The 15,847-nt window shown below is 46.3% G+C and overlaps 2 protein-coding genes across 5 annotated transcripts in view; one reads left to right on the top strand and one right to left on the bottom strand.

Moving 5' to 3' along the window:
- Window positions 1-11,981, bottom strand: part of TDRD1 (tudor domain containing 1) — a 135,067-nt gene extending 123,086 nt beyond the window's left edge. The window contains exon 1 of the mRNA XM_068258004.1: window positions 11,923-11,981. The gene's annotated coding sequence lies outside the window, so the exon portion shown is untranslated. The remainder of the gene's footprint in view (window positions 1-11,922) is intronic.
- The window catches only part of CCDC186 (coiled-coil domain containing 186), a 135,348-nt gene that overhangs the window by 6,086 nt on the left and 113,415 nt on the right, over window positions 1-15,847 (top strand). The window contains exon 1 of one of the 4 annotated variants that reach the window (XM_068258010.1): window positions 11,687-11,782. The exons of 1 other annotated variant lie outside the window; for it this stretch is intronic. The gene's annotated coding sequence lies outside the window, so the exon portion shown is untranslated. Of the gene's footprint in view, window positions 1-11,686; window positions 11,783-12,185; window positions 12,294-15,847 lie in introns of those variants that run through there. 2 more of the 4 variants (XM_068258009.1, XM_068258012.1) reach the window with 2 other exon arrangements.

The following is a 15,847-nucleotide window of genomic DNA, read 5'->3' as shown; positions in this document are numbered from 1 at the left end:
TTTAAGGCTGGTTTCACACCAGGACGTTGCGTTAGAGGGGGCGTTAAGGTCGCATAACGTGCCCCTAACGCAACGCCTGGTGGTGTTGGAGCAGGACGCTACCAAGAGCCACGTTACAAGCAGCTCTTGGTGCGCCTGCTCTTGCGGATTCACTGCGGAGACCACGTGAGCGGAGCTCTCCGCATCACGTGGTCCCGCCGGCCAATCGCCGCACAGAGCGGGCGCTCCAGGAAGTCACAACGTGCAGTGAATATTAATTAGCTATGTGCCTGGCCGCTCTCCGCTCCTCCCCAACATTACTGAGCATGTGCCAGCAGTCTAATGTGGCTCAGCCGCGTATAAAGTACTGCATGCAGTACGTTGGCTTGTGGCGCAGCGTTACAATGTAACGCAACGTGGGCACTGTGAACAGCCCATTGATTTTTCATTACTGTACGGTGGGCTGCGTTACAGGCTGCTCTAACGTGTGCCTGTAACGTTTCACTGTGAAACCAGCCTAAACACTCACAACTACTGCTTGCTGAGCGCACAGTTCAAAAGTTTGTGGAAAAGAGGCCTAATACAGTAGTATGTATGAGAAGACTTGCAGCTGAAGTAGAGTCCTTCCCTAGCTCAGTGTTTTTGCCAAGTTGCCTTGCAGGAGATTAATCAAATCCTCTGTTAAACATTCAGTTAGTTGAATAGAAAGAACAGGAGATGACGGGAAATGGGAGAGATGTTGGAGAAAACCAGGAGCTCAGGAAGGTTAATAAAACTAAAACGGACTGAGTATTATAGCTTTAGTTTGATTTTTTTCTGTTCAGGTGTATTTTTTTTTTTAACAAAGGGTACTTATCCGTTAGCCGGGCGCATCCGGCAGGTGGCGCTAATTACTATTCCTCCTCCAGGCCGCCATGGATAGTAGGGAAAGATGTAACTCTGGTGGAGTTTTGTCGCCACCTGCCGGATGCGCCCGGCTAACGGATAAGTACCTAACAAAGTTTTGTTGAAATTTCAGCAAAAAAAACCAGCAGATACATTATGCTTTTTAAAGTGTACCGGAGTTAAAGCTCGGGTACAAAATCAGATACTTACCTTAAGAGAGGGAAGCCTCAGGATCCTATTGAGGCTTCCCTCCTTACCTCGCTATTCCTTGGTCCCCGTGGCTGAGCACTGCCTACCCCCGGAAGATTAGCGACAATGCATCGTCACTAATCACATTGGGGCCGCGCAGCTCCTCTACCTTGTTCAAGTGCGCGCAATAGCCGACTGAGCTCGCATGCGCAGTAGCACAGAGCCGCAAGCTCCATGCTACTGCGCATGCATGGGCAGGCTAGCGCAGCCATTGCGTGCACTTAAAGGAGAACTGTAGTGAGGTATATGGAGGCTGCCATATTTGTTTCCATTTAAGCAATACCAGTTGCCTGGCTATCCTGCTAATCCTCTGCCACTAATACTTTCAGCCATAGGCCCTGAACAAGCATGCAGCAGATCAGACGTTTCTGACAATTTTGGCAGATATGACAAGATTAGCCGCATGCTTGTTACTGGTGTGATTCAGACACTTCTTCAATCAAATAGACCAGCAGGGCTGCCAGGTAACTGGTATTGCTTAAAAGGAAATAAATATGGCAGCCTCCATATACCTCTCACTACAGTTCTCCTTTAAACCAGGAAAAGGAGCTGTGCAACCCCGATGTGAAGGGGGGCCGCGCTCAGCAACAGGGGGCTTGTTACAACCGAGGGAAGCCTCATTGGGATCCTGAGGCTAAATAGTAAGTAGCAGATTTTGAACCTGAGCTTCGACTCGGGTACACTTTAAGGGCTTGATTCACTAAACCGTGATAAGATCACACCTTATGAAAAGATATCACACCTTATCAAAGTTAACATGCCTTATCAGAGTAGCATAGCGAGCGCTACGAACGTATGTATGCTAATTGGCAAATCCACTTGTCCTGCCCTGAGCCCCTGAGGGTTTGTAGCGCTCGCTATGCTATTCTGATAAGGTATGTTAATTTTGATAAGGTGTGATATCTTTTCATAAGGTGTGATATCTTTTCATTAGTTGTGATATTTGAGTTATCACAGTTTAGCGAATCAAGCCCTAAGTGTGCAGAATATAGATCAGTATAGTAACCTATACAAAAGGGATGTGAGCAGCAAGAACTTCCTTGTCACTAATGGATATATGGAGTTTAACTGTAAAAGTGGCCATACATTAGGCGACTTGGCGGGATGAAAATCAATGCTGCCAAGAGCATGCCCAATTGACGATGCAACAGATTTTGGGCTGAAATTAGTCGCATGCATCGATTGGGCATATTAAAAATAGATTTCATGCTGATTTCAACCTGCGGTGTATGGGCAGCCTACAGATCTCTCTCCGATCAGATTCGATCAGAGAGAGAACTCTCTTGGTCAATCTGCCCATCATCGCTAGCTGTATACTGTGAGTATATGACATATGACAGCCGAGTTCACTTCCTCCAGGAAGAGCTATTGGCTCAGGACCGTGGTAAGCCACGACGTAGAATCTACACTGCATCAGAGTTAGAGAGCCACAGATACGGTGCAGATTCTACTTACCACGGACCCAAACCAGTTGAACAATAACAAGTTGAACAAGATAAGGGAGATCTCCAAATTGGAAACTCGATGGATTTATAACCTTAAAACATTAGCACCAGGAGGTTTGAACGTGGAATTGGATATTAATTGTTTTATTATGGATGATTGAGGTTTTCTGACCAGCAGATGGCGCTTTCAAACAGACAGGGCACAACAATTGGGGTCACTGGTTAAATATTGATGACCATTGAAGTTGTGGAATACACCCCATGTTGCAGGTACAGCGCTATGTGGGTAGACACGACGCTGTTTCTGGAAAGTAAGATTTCTGGTGACAATATGAGATTTAAGGTGTAGGACCGTCTCCATATATAGTATCGCCATTTTTTATATAGATATTGGGTGTCCCTAACTTTTAATGAATTTTGACCCTCACTGTTTAGTCACATGGCAGGTGGCCTGCAGCATGGGTGGTATGCATCATTATATACAGTGGATAGCCCGGGATGGTTAGAAATTACAGTTTATTGGGGGACCTAAGTAAGATAGAACTATCAAATATAATTCATGGCCCCCCAAATGTATTGCCAAATATGGACAGTCTATGACCCTCTAATATAGAATACATATGATTAATCATGGTCTTTATATGTATATATAATCATTTAACATTTTATATAATAATTAAGTATTTTCTTGTTGGGAAAATGGGAACTGCTGTGTAAATTTGAGTGAACAAGCCCCATGGGATATTGGTGTCCTAGGCCAGTACAAATAGACGGTAGCTAAGCATATGGTTGTTTGTAGTTATGTACACAATAATTACAAAATAGTTAACAAACTGTTCTGATATAACTCGTTCCTGGAATTAAAAAAGCTCCTCCGTTTTTTACTGAAATTTTAGAATCTTAATAAACTTTGTTAATTTGAGGAGCTGCTGAGCGGTGTAGTCCGCCCTGCATGCTCCGACTTTTAGCCCGTGTGATTGGTTCCCTGGGATATCATTGGCACCCTGGGTAGTGTAGTTTTTTGGAATGAGGCTACTGTTGTTTTAGACGGCTCGCGCGGAGTTCTGGGAGGTGTAGTCTCTATATATCCATCAGGCTAAGACAATAACCAATCAGGAGGCACAACAGAAATTCAGAGCAGAGAACTGGCCAATGACGTTGATTGTAACAAGGGATCATGTGACCGATGGGTGGGAATTTATGGCGTCTGCCGGCTCTGAATGGCCAAGCCCCTGATGAGTCGGATGACGAAACTAGTTGGGCGTGGCCTGGAGAGCCGGTGAGACGCTAAGACCTCGAGGGGAAAGATACTTTTTACATGCGCATATTTTATGGAACACATGTGAGTGCACTACTTTTTAATGCTTTTTATGAATAAACGGAATTATGCTATGTCAAGCGTTGTTTGAGTTTTAGAAAACTTGATGCTGGAGGCAAAGACTTGTAACACACACGCTGAATTGCTGGTCTGTGAGGGGTCGGCCACAGAGTCTGGTGAGAGGCTTACCTACTAAGGTGGTGGAGACACGCTGGTGACAGTTTTGGTCAATAGGGGAGCACTGGTGAAAAGCAGATGCCTATGTTCTTAACAGTATCACACTATTGAAGTTTATTTTCCCTACATGACTACTGAGTATAAGAAGAGCGACAACAGATAGAAGAGTGATCACAGGCTGGGCCAAACACGTGTTTTGCTGATCTTGATTGATTGGCCATTTATTCTGGTGAGCGTATATTATTTATAAGTGATGGAATATCGGATTGCATGAAGACTGTGGAAGACATAGAAGTGATCTGCATTTGTGGGAGGACTTTTTGGCTGTTAGCTTGAAAAGGACTTGAATATTGTAATAGATCTAAGAGTTGTTGAGCGCTCTGCTGTTTTGATAATATTATTTATGTGAGTGTGACACGCACTATTTGCACAGCGATCCAACAAAGATAGCTTACTATTGTGGAGAGATCAGTGAGGAGCGCAGAATTATTTCAGTATCCAACTGGTATTGCTTAAAAGGAAATAAATATGGCAGCCTCCATATACCTCTCACTACAGTTCTCCTTTAAACCAGGAAAAGGAGCTGTGCAACCCCGATGTGAAGGGGGGCCGCGCTCAGCAACAGGGGGCTTGTTACAACCGAGGGAAGCCTCATTGGGATCCTGAGGCTAAATAGTAAGTAGCAGATTTTGAACCTGAGCTTCGACTCGGGTACACTTTAAGGGCTTGATTCACTAAACCGTGATAAGATCACACCTTATGAAAAGATATCACACCTTATCAAAGTTAACATGCCTTATCAGAGTAGCATAGCGAGCGCTACGAACGTATGTATGCTAATTGGCAAATCCACTTGTCCTGCCCTGAGCCCCTGAGGGTTTGTAGCGCTCGCTATGCTATTCTGATAAGGTATGTTAATTTTGATAAGGTGTGATATCTTTTCATAAGGTGTGATATCTTTTCATTAGTTGTGATATTTGAGTTATCACAGTTTAGCGAATCAAGCCCTAAGTGTGCAGAATATAGATCAGTATAGTAACCTATACAAAAGGGATGTGAGCAGCAAGAACTTCCTTGTCACTAATGGATATATGGAGTTTAACTGTAAAAGTGGCCATACATTAGGCGACTTGGCGGGATGAAAATCAATGCTGCCAAGAGCATGCCCAATTGACGATGCAACAGATTTTGGGCTGAAATTAGTCGCATGCATCGATTGGGCATATTAAAAATAGATTTCATGCTGATTTCAACCTGCGGTGTATGGGCAGCCTACAGATCTCTCTCCGATCAGATTCGATCAGAGAGAGAACTCTCTTGGTCAATCTGCCCATCATCGCTAGCTGTATACTGTGAGTATATGACATATGACAGCCGAGTTCACTTCCTCCAGGAAGAGCTATTGGCTCAGGACCGTGGTAAGCCACGACGTAGAATCTACACTGCATCAGAGTTAGAGAGCCACAGATACGGTGCAGATTCTACTTACCACGGACCCAAACCAGTTGAACAATAACAGTTGCTTGGCTATCCTGCTGATCCTCTGCCTTCAATATGTTTAGCTATAGATCCTGAGCAAGCATGCAGAAGATCAGGTGTTTCTGTCATTATTGTCAGATCTGACAAGATTAGCTGCATACTTATTTCTGGTATGATTCAGATTTACTGCATGCTTGTTTCTGGTGTTATTCAGACACTACTGCAGCCAAAAAGATCATCAACAGATCTGCCAAGAAACAGATATTGGTTAAAAGATAATAAATATGGCAGCCTCCATGTTCTTCTCACTTCAGTTGTCCTTGAAAGCGCTCCCTGAGGCCCCGTACACATCTAAAATCGCAATACGCTAGTGGTAGGGGAGTGATTTTTCCGCGATTAACGCAGGAAAATTAACTGGGCACTGTAGCATTTTGGGAGCAATCGCAATTAGCGGTTCTATACATGCTAATCGCGATCGCTCAAGAATCACCGCCAAAACACTGCATGTAACGCATTTGCGATTATTGCTAATCGCAAAACGCCCGCGATCGCGGCGGTGAGAACACTGCCATAGCAAACTACGTGCTAAGCGGTTTGCAGTGAGCGGGAATCGCGCGATTCACGCTCAAGTGTGAATGGACACTAAAAGCTCAAAAAAACACTCTAGTGGGTCTAGTGGCCTTACACGGATTTTGGGAGCACCACCATTGCAGAACAGTCACCATTAAGGCTAGATAATAGGTCAGGTGTACTTTAAGTGATTCTTTGACATTGCATGCAGTCCAGATTACCTAGTTTCTATAGCTACACAATAGTACAATACATTTCATGGTCATGGCTGACTACATGAGTGCTGCTTGGTTGATCTCAGTGTGTCAGAAAAAGAAAAGGCCTAAGTTTATTTTGAAATACAATAGAACCATAGCTCTCATAATAGTCAGCTAAATCGGTGACCCCATAGACTGTATATTTCTATAAGCCGGGTATGCGCAGTGTACAAGAATGCGATGAGAAACATAACTTGATCCCTCATCATAGTATGGCTAACACAGTGTGGTTGTTGGTGTGGAGCCTTTTTAAGAGTCTCAGTTACCCCAGTGCTATTATACTCAGTGCTAGTCACCCCTATCCGCCAACACTCAGTACCATCCAATCTTCTGTGCCAATCACTTCTCTGATTCTAATTCTCTGTGACCATCTTGCCTTGAACATCCTCATTTGCTATTTGCTTTTATCTCACCTCGTCTTTCCCCAAACACTCAGTATTCGCTAACACTCGCCATTCAATATTCAGTGCCAGTTACCCCTCTCCCTTCAACACTCAGTGCCAGCTACCTCTCTCCCTCCAAAGCCAAATACCAGTTACCCCTCTCCCTCTGACACTAAGCACAAGTTACCCCTCACCCTTCCAACACAAAGTGCCAGCTACCTCACTCCCTCCAACACTCAATGCCAGCTACCCCTCTCCCTCCAACACCTAGTGCCAGTGTCAGGCCTGGCACTTCTCTCACCATCTTTCTGCCTCTATAGCCTAATCTGAGACCATGCTCTTCACCTATAGCCAAGTCTGCGCGTGAATGGGAGACAAGTTGCGCCTACCTGACTATGGTTACCCCCAGGACTTAGCATCAGGGGAGTAGCTTTTTTTTTTTTTTTTTTTCTTTTTTCTTTTTTTTCTTTCTTTCAAACTCAGCCGGTATGTGACCCAGATATGACCATGTGACAGCTGTGAAGCCATCATACGTGGGTCTCGGGTCTGCATCATAGTTTGATTTTCTTTCCTCTCCTCCCCCCCTCCCTCACTCCATCATCACTACAATATATCAAATATTCCACCAGTGGCTCAGGTCAAACTAATTATAGTAAGAGAGAGAAAAAAGAAAGTAAGAAAAACAACAAAAAAAAACACAAGCACCAGCAAAAAACAAACTCCACCTACCCATCTTAACATTAAGTGGTTAATATCCCTTTCCGACCACCTACTTATTTTATGGACATGCCCTCCATGCATGAGCCATCAGGGCCGGACCAAGCCAATGGAGGGGACAGGCCTCATGCACAAACAGGTCACATATCTAAGCTGAGAAGCAAAGCAATTACTCTTATTTCACCTTTCATACACATTCATATAAGTGCCTTCTATACTTCAACATATATCCATGCATCTGCACATTCATCCATCCATTTATCCTTACAATTTCAGTTGGTAATATAGTGATTATTTGGTTCTTTTCTCCTCATCCCCTCCACTTCAAATACTCAGCTACATATTATATGTTACTTATTTTTTCCCATGCAATTTTCCATTCCTCCATTTGTTTGTTGGTGCCAGCATCTTCTACACTGCCCTCGCCACCTTGCAAAAAATCTGACATCATCCATATCCACTCTTCCATACTGGGAGCTTCGGGGTTCTTCCAGGATTTTGCTATAAGTTTCCTGGCCACAATTGCTGCAGGGATTACTAGTTTATTTGCATGTCTAAAGCGGTCAGGTTCCATGCAACTCAACAGAGCGGTACTGGGATGAAAAGGGGAAGGAAGTTTAATGAAATCTCCTATCTCTCTCCAAAAGTTCTGTATAACCGGGCACGACCACCACATATGCATATGTGAACCAAACGCAGTAAGACATCTCCAACAGTTCCCATTTCCGCCTTTAAATTTAGCCATCTTAGAGGGTGTGAAGTACCATCTCGTCATGAGTTTATAATTAACAAGTTGAAATGAGGTATAGCATCAGGGGAGTAGCTAAGGAGTTATGGGCCCCGGTGCAAGTTTTACATGGGGCCCCCCAAGCACTCCATACATAACAATTGCTACTGCGCACCAAAACCTGCCAAGGATTTCCACAGTGTCAGAGGTGCAAGAAGTGGATGCGGAACAGCTTGTTAATGATTACTACTATTTAAAACATCTATAGAAGTGATTATTATCAGCACAGGACCAATAGAGAGCTAATATTGTGCTGGAGGGAGGGCCCTGATGCGGTTGCTACCTCTGTAACCCCTATTGCTACGCCACTGCTTAGCATGCAAAGTATAGAGGCTGAGGCCAGGAATGCAGGAGTACCACCAAAACCCACCAGGCAAGGACAGGTACCACCAAAACCCACCAGGCAAGGACAGGTAATGCTGGGTAGGAGCCAACTCAGATCACAGCAGAAGTGGACTGACAAGGAACAGGAAGAAGATTGCTCAGAGCAACCACAGCTCTGAGCTTCCAATAACCACCACAATAACAAGACAAGGACAGATAGGAGGGAACGTTTATCAAACCAATCGCAACCATTCCGATGGTAAATATCCACACAAATGCCAACAAGACTGGACAGAACAGGAAGGAGCATAATCAATAGCTACCGCAGCTCTTGTACGTCCACACGGCAGGACCAGGAGCATCCGCCAATCACAACCGCAGCGATGGTGACATCCGGACAAGTACAACTAGAAGGAACGTTACCAACAGCAATGAGAGAGGCGCTGGCCAGAACCATGGAGACTGGTGTGATGAAAGATAATGCGACCCATAAAATTTTGCAAAGTGCCGTACACTGCATGTGCGCTGCACAGAGTGTGCATTGCTGCACACGTGTGCCTTCTATCACTTACGACTATAATTATTAGCAACCACCAGTAATTAGTTGCCGGGGTGGGGAATATTAGTTTCCTGCAGGGGACGTTATTAGTTGCCCAGCAAAGGAGGGGGGTTATTAGTTCCCTGGCACAGGAGGGTTCTGTGTGAGAATAGGGTTATGTTGGGTTGCATTTCCTTATACTAATAGCTTTAAAGGCTTTCATTCATAAAGCATTTCCGCATGCGGAAATGCTGAAAACAGCCGACTTTACCGAACACATAGCAAGATCTTCATTCATAAAGGCTCTTTCCGCATGAAAAGCTGACATTACCGAGCAAAGCGATAAATCACTGCCTTGTACGGTGACTATCGTAACAAATGTAACAAAATGTTAATTCATGAAGATTTACGCAAGCGGTATGAGGACGGGAAATACAGCTCCCTTGGATGTGGCGATAACAATGTTAAAGAGAATCTGTATTGTTAAAATCGCACAAAAGTAAACATACCAGTGCGTTAGGGCATGGGTCCCCAACCTGGGGGCCGTGGCCCCCTGGGGGTCCTTGGGCAGATTTCTGGGGGGCCGTGGCTTCTCCCTCTCCCCTCGCGGCCGCCGCTCCTGTTACCTTATGAGCGGGCGGCCGCTTCCTTCCTTATATTCCTTCAGCCACGGCTCTCCTCTTTGCAGCATGTCGTATTACAGCAGCGCTTCCTGCACGGCTGCTGTAAGGAGCCAAGGGAGCCGGGACAGCGGTTCCCATAGTAACGGTGATGCGTATCGCCGCTACCCCACCTCCTTCCAGCAGCCGCGCAGGAAGCGCTGCTGTAATACGACATGCTGCGAAGAGGAGAGCCGAGGCTGGAGGAATATAAGGAAGGAAGCGGACGCCTGCTCATAAGGTAACAGGAGCGGCGGCCCGTGGGGGGGAGAGGGCACCTCTGCTAGCTACACTGGGGCAGCTATACTGGGGTAACTACTGGGCTAACTGTACTGGCTACACTGGGCTAACTGTACTAGGTATACTGGGCTAACTGTACTTGCTATACTGGGCTAACTGTACTTGCTATACTGTGGTAACTGTACTAGCTATACTGTGGTAACTGTACTAGCTATACTGTGGTAACTGTACTTGCTATACTGGGGTAACTGTACTAACTATACTGGGGTAACTATACTAACTATATTGGGGTAACTATACTACCTAACTAACTATACTGAGGCAACTATAGTCCTTATACAGGGGCAACTGTGTTAGCTACCTATACTGGGGGCAACTATACCTAGATACCTACTTACCTATATACTACACTCAAAATCAGGGAAAAGAGGGGGGGCTGCCGCCGCCACTAACCACGCCCCCCCTCCCCCCGGGGGGCCCCAGAGAAAGGTTTGGTCGGGATAGTGGGCCCCGGGCTTAAAAAGGTTGGGGACCCCTGCGTTAGGGGACATCTCTTATTACCCTCTGACACAATTTTGCCGCTCCTCGCCGCATTAAAAGTGGTTAAAAACAGTTTTAAAAAGTTTGTTTATAAACAAACAAAATGGCCACCAAAACAGGAAGTAGGTTGATATACAGTATGTCCACACATAGAAAATACATTCATACACAAGCAGGCTGTATACAGCCTTCCTTTTGAATCTCAAGAGATTATTTGTGTGTTTCTTTCCCCCTGTTCTCATGCACTGAAGTTTCAGGCTGCTCTTTTCTTCCTGCAAACAGCTTTGCCCTTGTCTGTAATTCTTCAGTATGTGAAAGCCCAGCCAGCTCAGAGGACGATTTATCCAGCTTGTAAAAGATAAGAGAGAAGAGAGAAGCTGCTCTAATCCTAAATAACAGACAGGCAGTGTGCGTAGACGGGCCTGGAAGGGGGGGTTCATAGCAGAACCACAACACTGAAGAACTTGGCAGCCTTCCAGACACAGGCCGACAAGTCTGACAGGGGAAAGATACATTGATTTATTACAGAGACTGTGATAGTAGAAAGTGCTGCAGTAAGCCAGAACAGATTAGAATAGCTTTTGGAACTTGTAGGATGATAAAAAACAGGATGCAATTTTTGTTACGGAGTCTCTTTAAGTTAATGGAGACACAGACCTCCCAGGCAGCTGCAGCAGAGCGGAACACAGAGAAATGTATCAACTCGGCAGCTTCCTGTGTTTCCGCAAGCCTACCGCCAGCCTAGTTCGGGGAATCTCCGCACTGTTATCGCAACTGTGCACTTTTTTATGAATGACCACACAGAAGTGTAAAATACCGGCAGCTGTGTTTTTCCCGCACTGATTTGCATTACCGACCACGCTTGTATGAATGATAGCCAAAGTGTACCAGAGATGAAATGTAAAAAAAAGATTAATACATACCTGGGGCTTCCTCGAGCCCCCTCCGCACCGCTTGCCCTGACGCTGTCTTCTTCCACCTTCTCGCTCTCCTGTTAGCATCATCATAAGTTCTGCCAGTCAGCACATGTGCCCCCCCCCCCCCCACCTTGCTCTGGTAGCATTCTGCGCCTGCGCAGTAGTACGGTGGTGCGTGCACATGCGGTCCGGCTAGGCATGCACTGTGCGCGCCGACTCGCCAAGCTATCGGGCTGCCAATGAGAGAGCGAGAAGGTGTAGGAAGACACCGTGGGAGCAGGTGCATGTTGGTGCAGAGGGGGTTCAAGGAAGCCCCAGGTATGTATCTTTTTTTTCTTTACATTTCCTCTCAGGGTCATTTTAGCTTAATGATTAGGTTGCACTTTCTGATACTAATACCTATAAATTATTGCAACCAGTTGCAAAGTCTTATAAAGTTGCAAAAACTTTCATCACACCGGCTGGAGTACTCGACACCACTTGTCCGACTCCGGTGACACAGCCTCCCTAGCGGTACTGTCTTAGTTTGGGAGATATGCCCGCATAAGAGATACAGCGGCATTCTGCTGCATAACAACCCCTCTTCTTCCTCATCAACTAACTATCTAACGACAATAATGTTGCCAGGAATTCTGGGCATGCGTACTGAGAGGGGGACGCGAAAAGTGACTCTGCGCATGCCCGTGACGTCGATCAGCATGAAGGCAGAGCAATCCCACATTACGCCAGCGCTGGTTGGTGGAGTGTGCTGCAGAAGGTGACGGCCCGGCGGCCATCTTTGTTGATGTGTCAGAGGCAGAGGATGGCTCCGCAGTGACGGGGGCGCCAGGTGAGTGCCCGCTGTGTTCTCTGTGTGAGACAGGCAGGATAATTCACCGCCATCAGGTCCCCCTTATCTCCTGCATGATGCAGTATGGGACTCATCAGCCTGCATTCCCATTGCCTCAGCTAGCAAGTGATCAATGCAGGCAGTTCTCTCGCTGATACTGCTGTGCCATGGGGAGAGAGCAGTGACACTGAGTGTGTGTGGGGGAGGAGCACTGACACTGAGTGTGGGGTGGAAGGAGAGGGGAGAGCAGTGACACTGAGTGTGTGGGGTGGAAGGTTAGGGGAGAGCACTGACACTGAGTGTGTGGGGGGAGCAGTGACACTGAGCGTGGGGTGGAAGGATAGGGGAGAGAGCAGTGACACTTAGTTGGGGGGAAGAGAGAGAGCAGTGACACTGATAAGGGGGGGGGGGGGGGTTGAGTGAGGGGAGAGAGAGAGTAGTGTCACTCAGTGTGGTGATGGGGGATTACAAAGTGTGTGTGTGTGTGTGTGTGTGTGTGTGTGTAGGAACTGAGTGTGTGTGGGGGGGACACACTGAAGGGGGAGCGGGACAGAGCAGTGGCACTGAGTGTAGAAGTAAAGGAATGATTGGCGCTAAGTGTAGGGGTAACTGGCACGGAGTGTAGGAGGGAGAGGTAACTGAGACGGGCACAGAGTGATGAGGAGAGACTGACGCAGAGTGTCGGAGGATGAGGAGAGACTGGCACAATATTGAAGGTTGAGGGGAAACTGGCATAGAGTGTCGGAGGGAGAGGGTAGACTAGCTCAGTGTCAGAGCGTGAGGGGAAACTGGCACAGTGTCGGAGGATGAAAGAAGACTGGCACAGAGTGTTGAAAGGGTGATGGGCACAGAATATCAGAGGGAGTGGGTGGACTGGCATAGGGTGTCAGAGGGAGAAGGTGCGATGGGCACAGTATCAGAGGGAGAGGGGAGACGGGCACAAATTGTCAGAGGTACAGGAAGACAGGCACAGAGTGCTGGAGGGAGAGGGGGACTGGCAAGAGAGTGTTGGAGGGGGGGGGGGGGGGGGGGGGTTAGGACAGAGTGATAAGAGGAGTAAATCATTGAGAGAATGTTGATTATTTAATGTGACGACTGATTGTCAGGATAGAGGTAGTTGGTCAAGGGACATTTTAGGATGGAGATTTCCTTCATTACAGGTTTGGTGACAGTGAAGATGGTCCTCAGTATGAAGGTGTTATGTTCAGGGCTGTGGAGTCGGTACAAAAATCACCTGACTCCTCAGTTTATAAAACCTCCGACTACACAGCCCTGGTCATGGTTGTCAAAGTCTCCTCCATGTGGATTTGTTGGGGTGGATATGGCTCTTATTGTGGGGTCACTTGCGGTGTTTGTGAGAAGTTCTTGCAGTCTCAGTATTATGAACCTATATATGGAGTTCCTCTCAGTGCATATGGTTCCCAGTATAAGGTCAATTAGGTTGTCATGGACCTTATTGTGAGACTTGTCTTACTAGAGAATATTCGCAGTATGGGTTTGGTTGCGATATTAGTGTTGTCTGTGCTGATCATGGTGTCGGTGTGTTACAGAAAAATATGGAGGAATGCTGATATGTTGGAATTTGTACCTCCTGCACCCTGTGCCAGTGTAAAAAAGTAATCGTCTTCTGTAATGTGATAGCACAGTCCACAGCTCTAGTGAGTTATGGATGTGGCAATCCAGGTGGTTGTACATGATTTATGACATCTTGTTAGGGTCCTGCATGCAGATAATGTAATGGGATATCCATCATGATGTAATCTGTGATCTCCAGCTCTCCTCCAGAACTGTGCATCTCAACACTTCTGCCATGGGGCAGGGCATTCTGGGAAATGTAGTTATTTTGCTGCAGGATTTATACCATTGCTCATTAGTCAGCGCAAGCTACTTACATGGAGTTGATGTACATTCAGTGGATAAAGAACACCTGTCTGATTGCACAATATTTTTAAAGCGTCATTGTTTTGGGTTTACAAAAGTTTGCTTTCTTAAAACAGAAAGAATTTGCGATAATTCAGGTTGGAGTGAGCTCCGCGATGTCTCCCAGTGCATCACTACTGAAATATTACACACTCCTAGGAGTTCTGGTTCACCATGAGCTTGCTGGGCAATAAGGGCTTGTTAATAGGGGCGATTTTAGTTTTTTTTTTGGTAATTTTAAAAATCGCCTTAAAAGCGCTTGTGTGATTTTCGCTTTTGTGAGTATTCTCACATTAGTGATGAGCTTTCTATCCAATCGCAAATGCGGCTCCTTCACCATTTTCAGAGCGTTTGCGATTCAATAGAAAAAATAGGGAAATTGCTAAGCGCTTGAAAAAGCGCTTTGAAAATTGATTGTTCTCGATCGCTTTTAATGAATAAATACATTGCAAAGAGTTCACTTCCTGACTGACGTCAGAAAGTGAAAAAAAAAGCTACTACACAAAAGCGCTTTGTAAGCGAAAATCGTTCTGAGAGCGCTTTCAAAATCGCTCAGCAATACTGCTGGCGGTTTATAATGTGAACTAGGTCGTATGCTGGGCATACACGGGGTCGAGGCAGGCTTATCAATTGAGCCGCTGATGGCTCAATTGATATCCGACAGGTCCGATGACCTGCCAGATTCCCCACTCGATCTCCGTGGGCGGGGAATCGAGTGGAAGATAAGCAAGCACCCATGGGGATGAGCGGGAATCGATCCGGAAGGCGTGGGGGGTCAATCCGGTGGCTAATCGAGCCGCTGGGTCGACCCGTGTGTTCCCAGCATAAGGGCTCGTTTACACTACACACTAGAGCTTTCTAAGCACTTTGTATTTGTAAAAGCTCTTGCTAATGTTATCCTATGTGAGTGTTCTCACTGGTATGATGTGATTTTGTAAGAGCTGGTTCACACTTGGTCCGTAAACGTATCCGTGGCTCCGTTTTTGATCCCATCCTTGGCTCCGTTTTTCAGCCTGGATCAAAAACGGAGCCACGGATAAAAATAGCAGCTGTCTTGACTTAATAAGAAAAAAACGGATCCATCTGCGTTCAGGGGGATCCGTTTTTAAAAACTTGAAAGGACAGTCCGGATTTGCTGTATGTTCCTGGATTGCACATGGTTCCGGATACACGGAGGGGTAGTGCAGGGGAATAGGAAAACTGATCCCCCTGTACATAGGCTGTTTTGGACACAGAAATTGATCTGTTTCTGTGTCACAGCCTGTGAGTGGGGAGGGGGAAGCAGCCAGAATGGGGCAGTGTTGCCAACTCTTCCCTTTAAATACGAACGCTTATGAATTATACATGTCTTGTGGCTAGTTAGATGCAGTTTAGGCACTGATTATGTGTGAGAAGCCCCAGAACCAGTATAACTTAGATATGTCAGTATTTAAAGGCATGAGTTGGTAACCCTGGAATGCTGGTGACAGCGGTCGGCGGGGAGGGGGGTCGATTCCCTTCACCTGGGTCCCCTGTCCTCGCTCCCCCCTCCAGCTACTTGCGCAAAACCTAATTTATTGTATAGCGGCAGCGAACGGAGCATACCTTCTTCCTCCGCTCGCCGCATCACTTCCTGCAATGCCGCTCTCCGAAGT

Source organism: Hyperolius riggenbachi, chromosome 10, assembly GCF_040937935.1.
Source record: "Hyperolius riggenbachi isolate aHypRig1 chromosome 10, aHypRig1.pri, whole genome shotgun sequence".
NCBI classification, from domain to species: Eukaryota; Metazoa; Chordata; class Amphibia; order Anura; family Hyperoliidae; genus Hyperolius; species Hyperolius riggenbachi.
The sequence above is the reverse complement of the archived record's forward strand: the minus strand, read 5'-3'. Positions and strand labels throughout refer to the sequence as shown.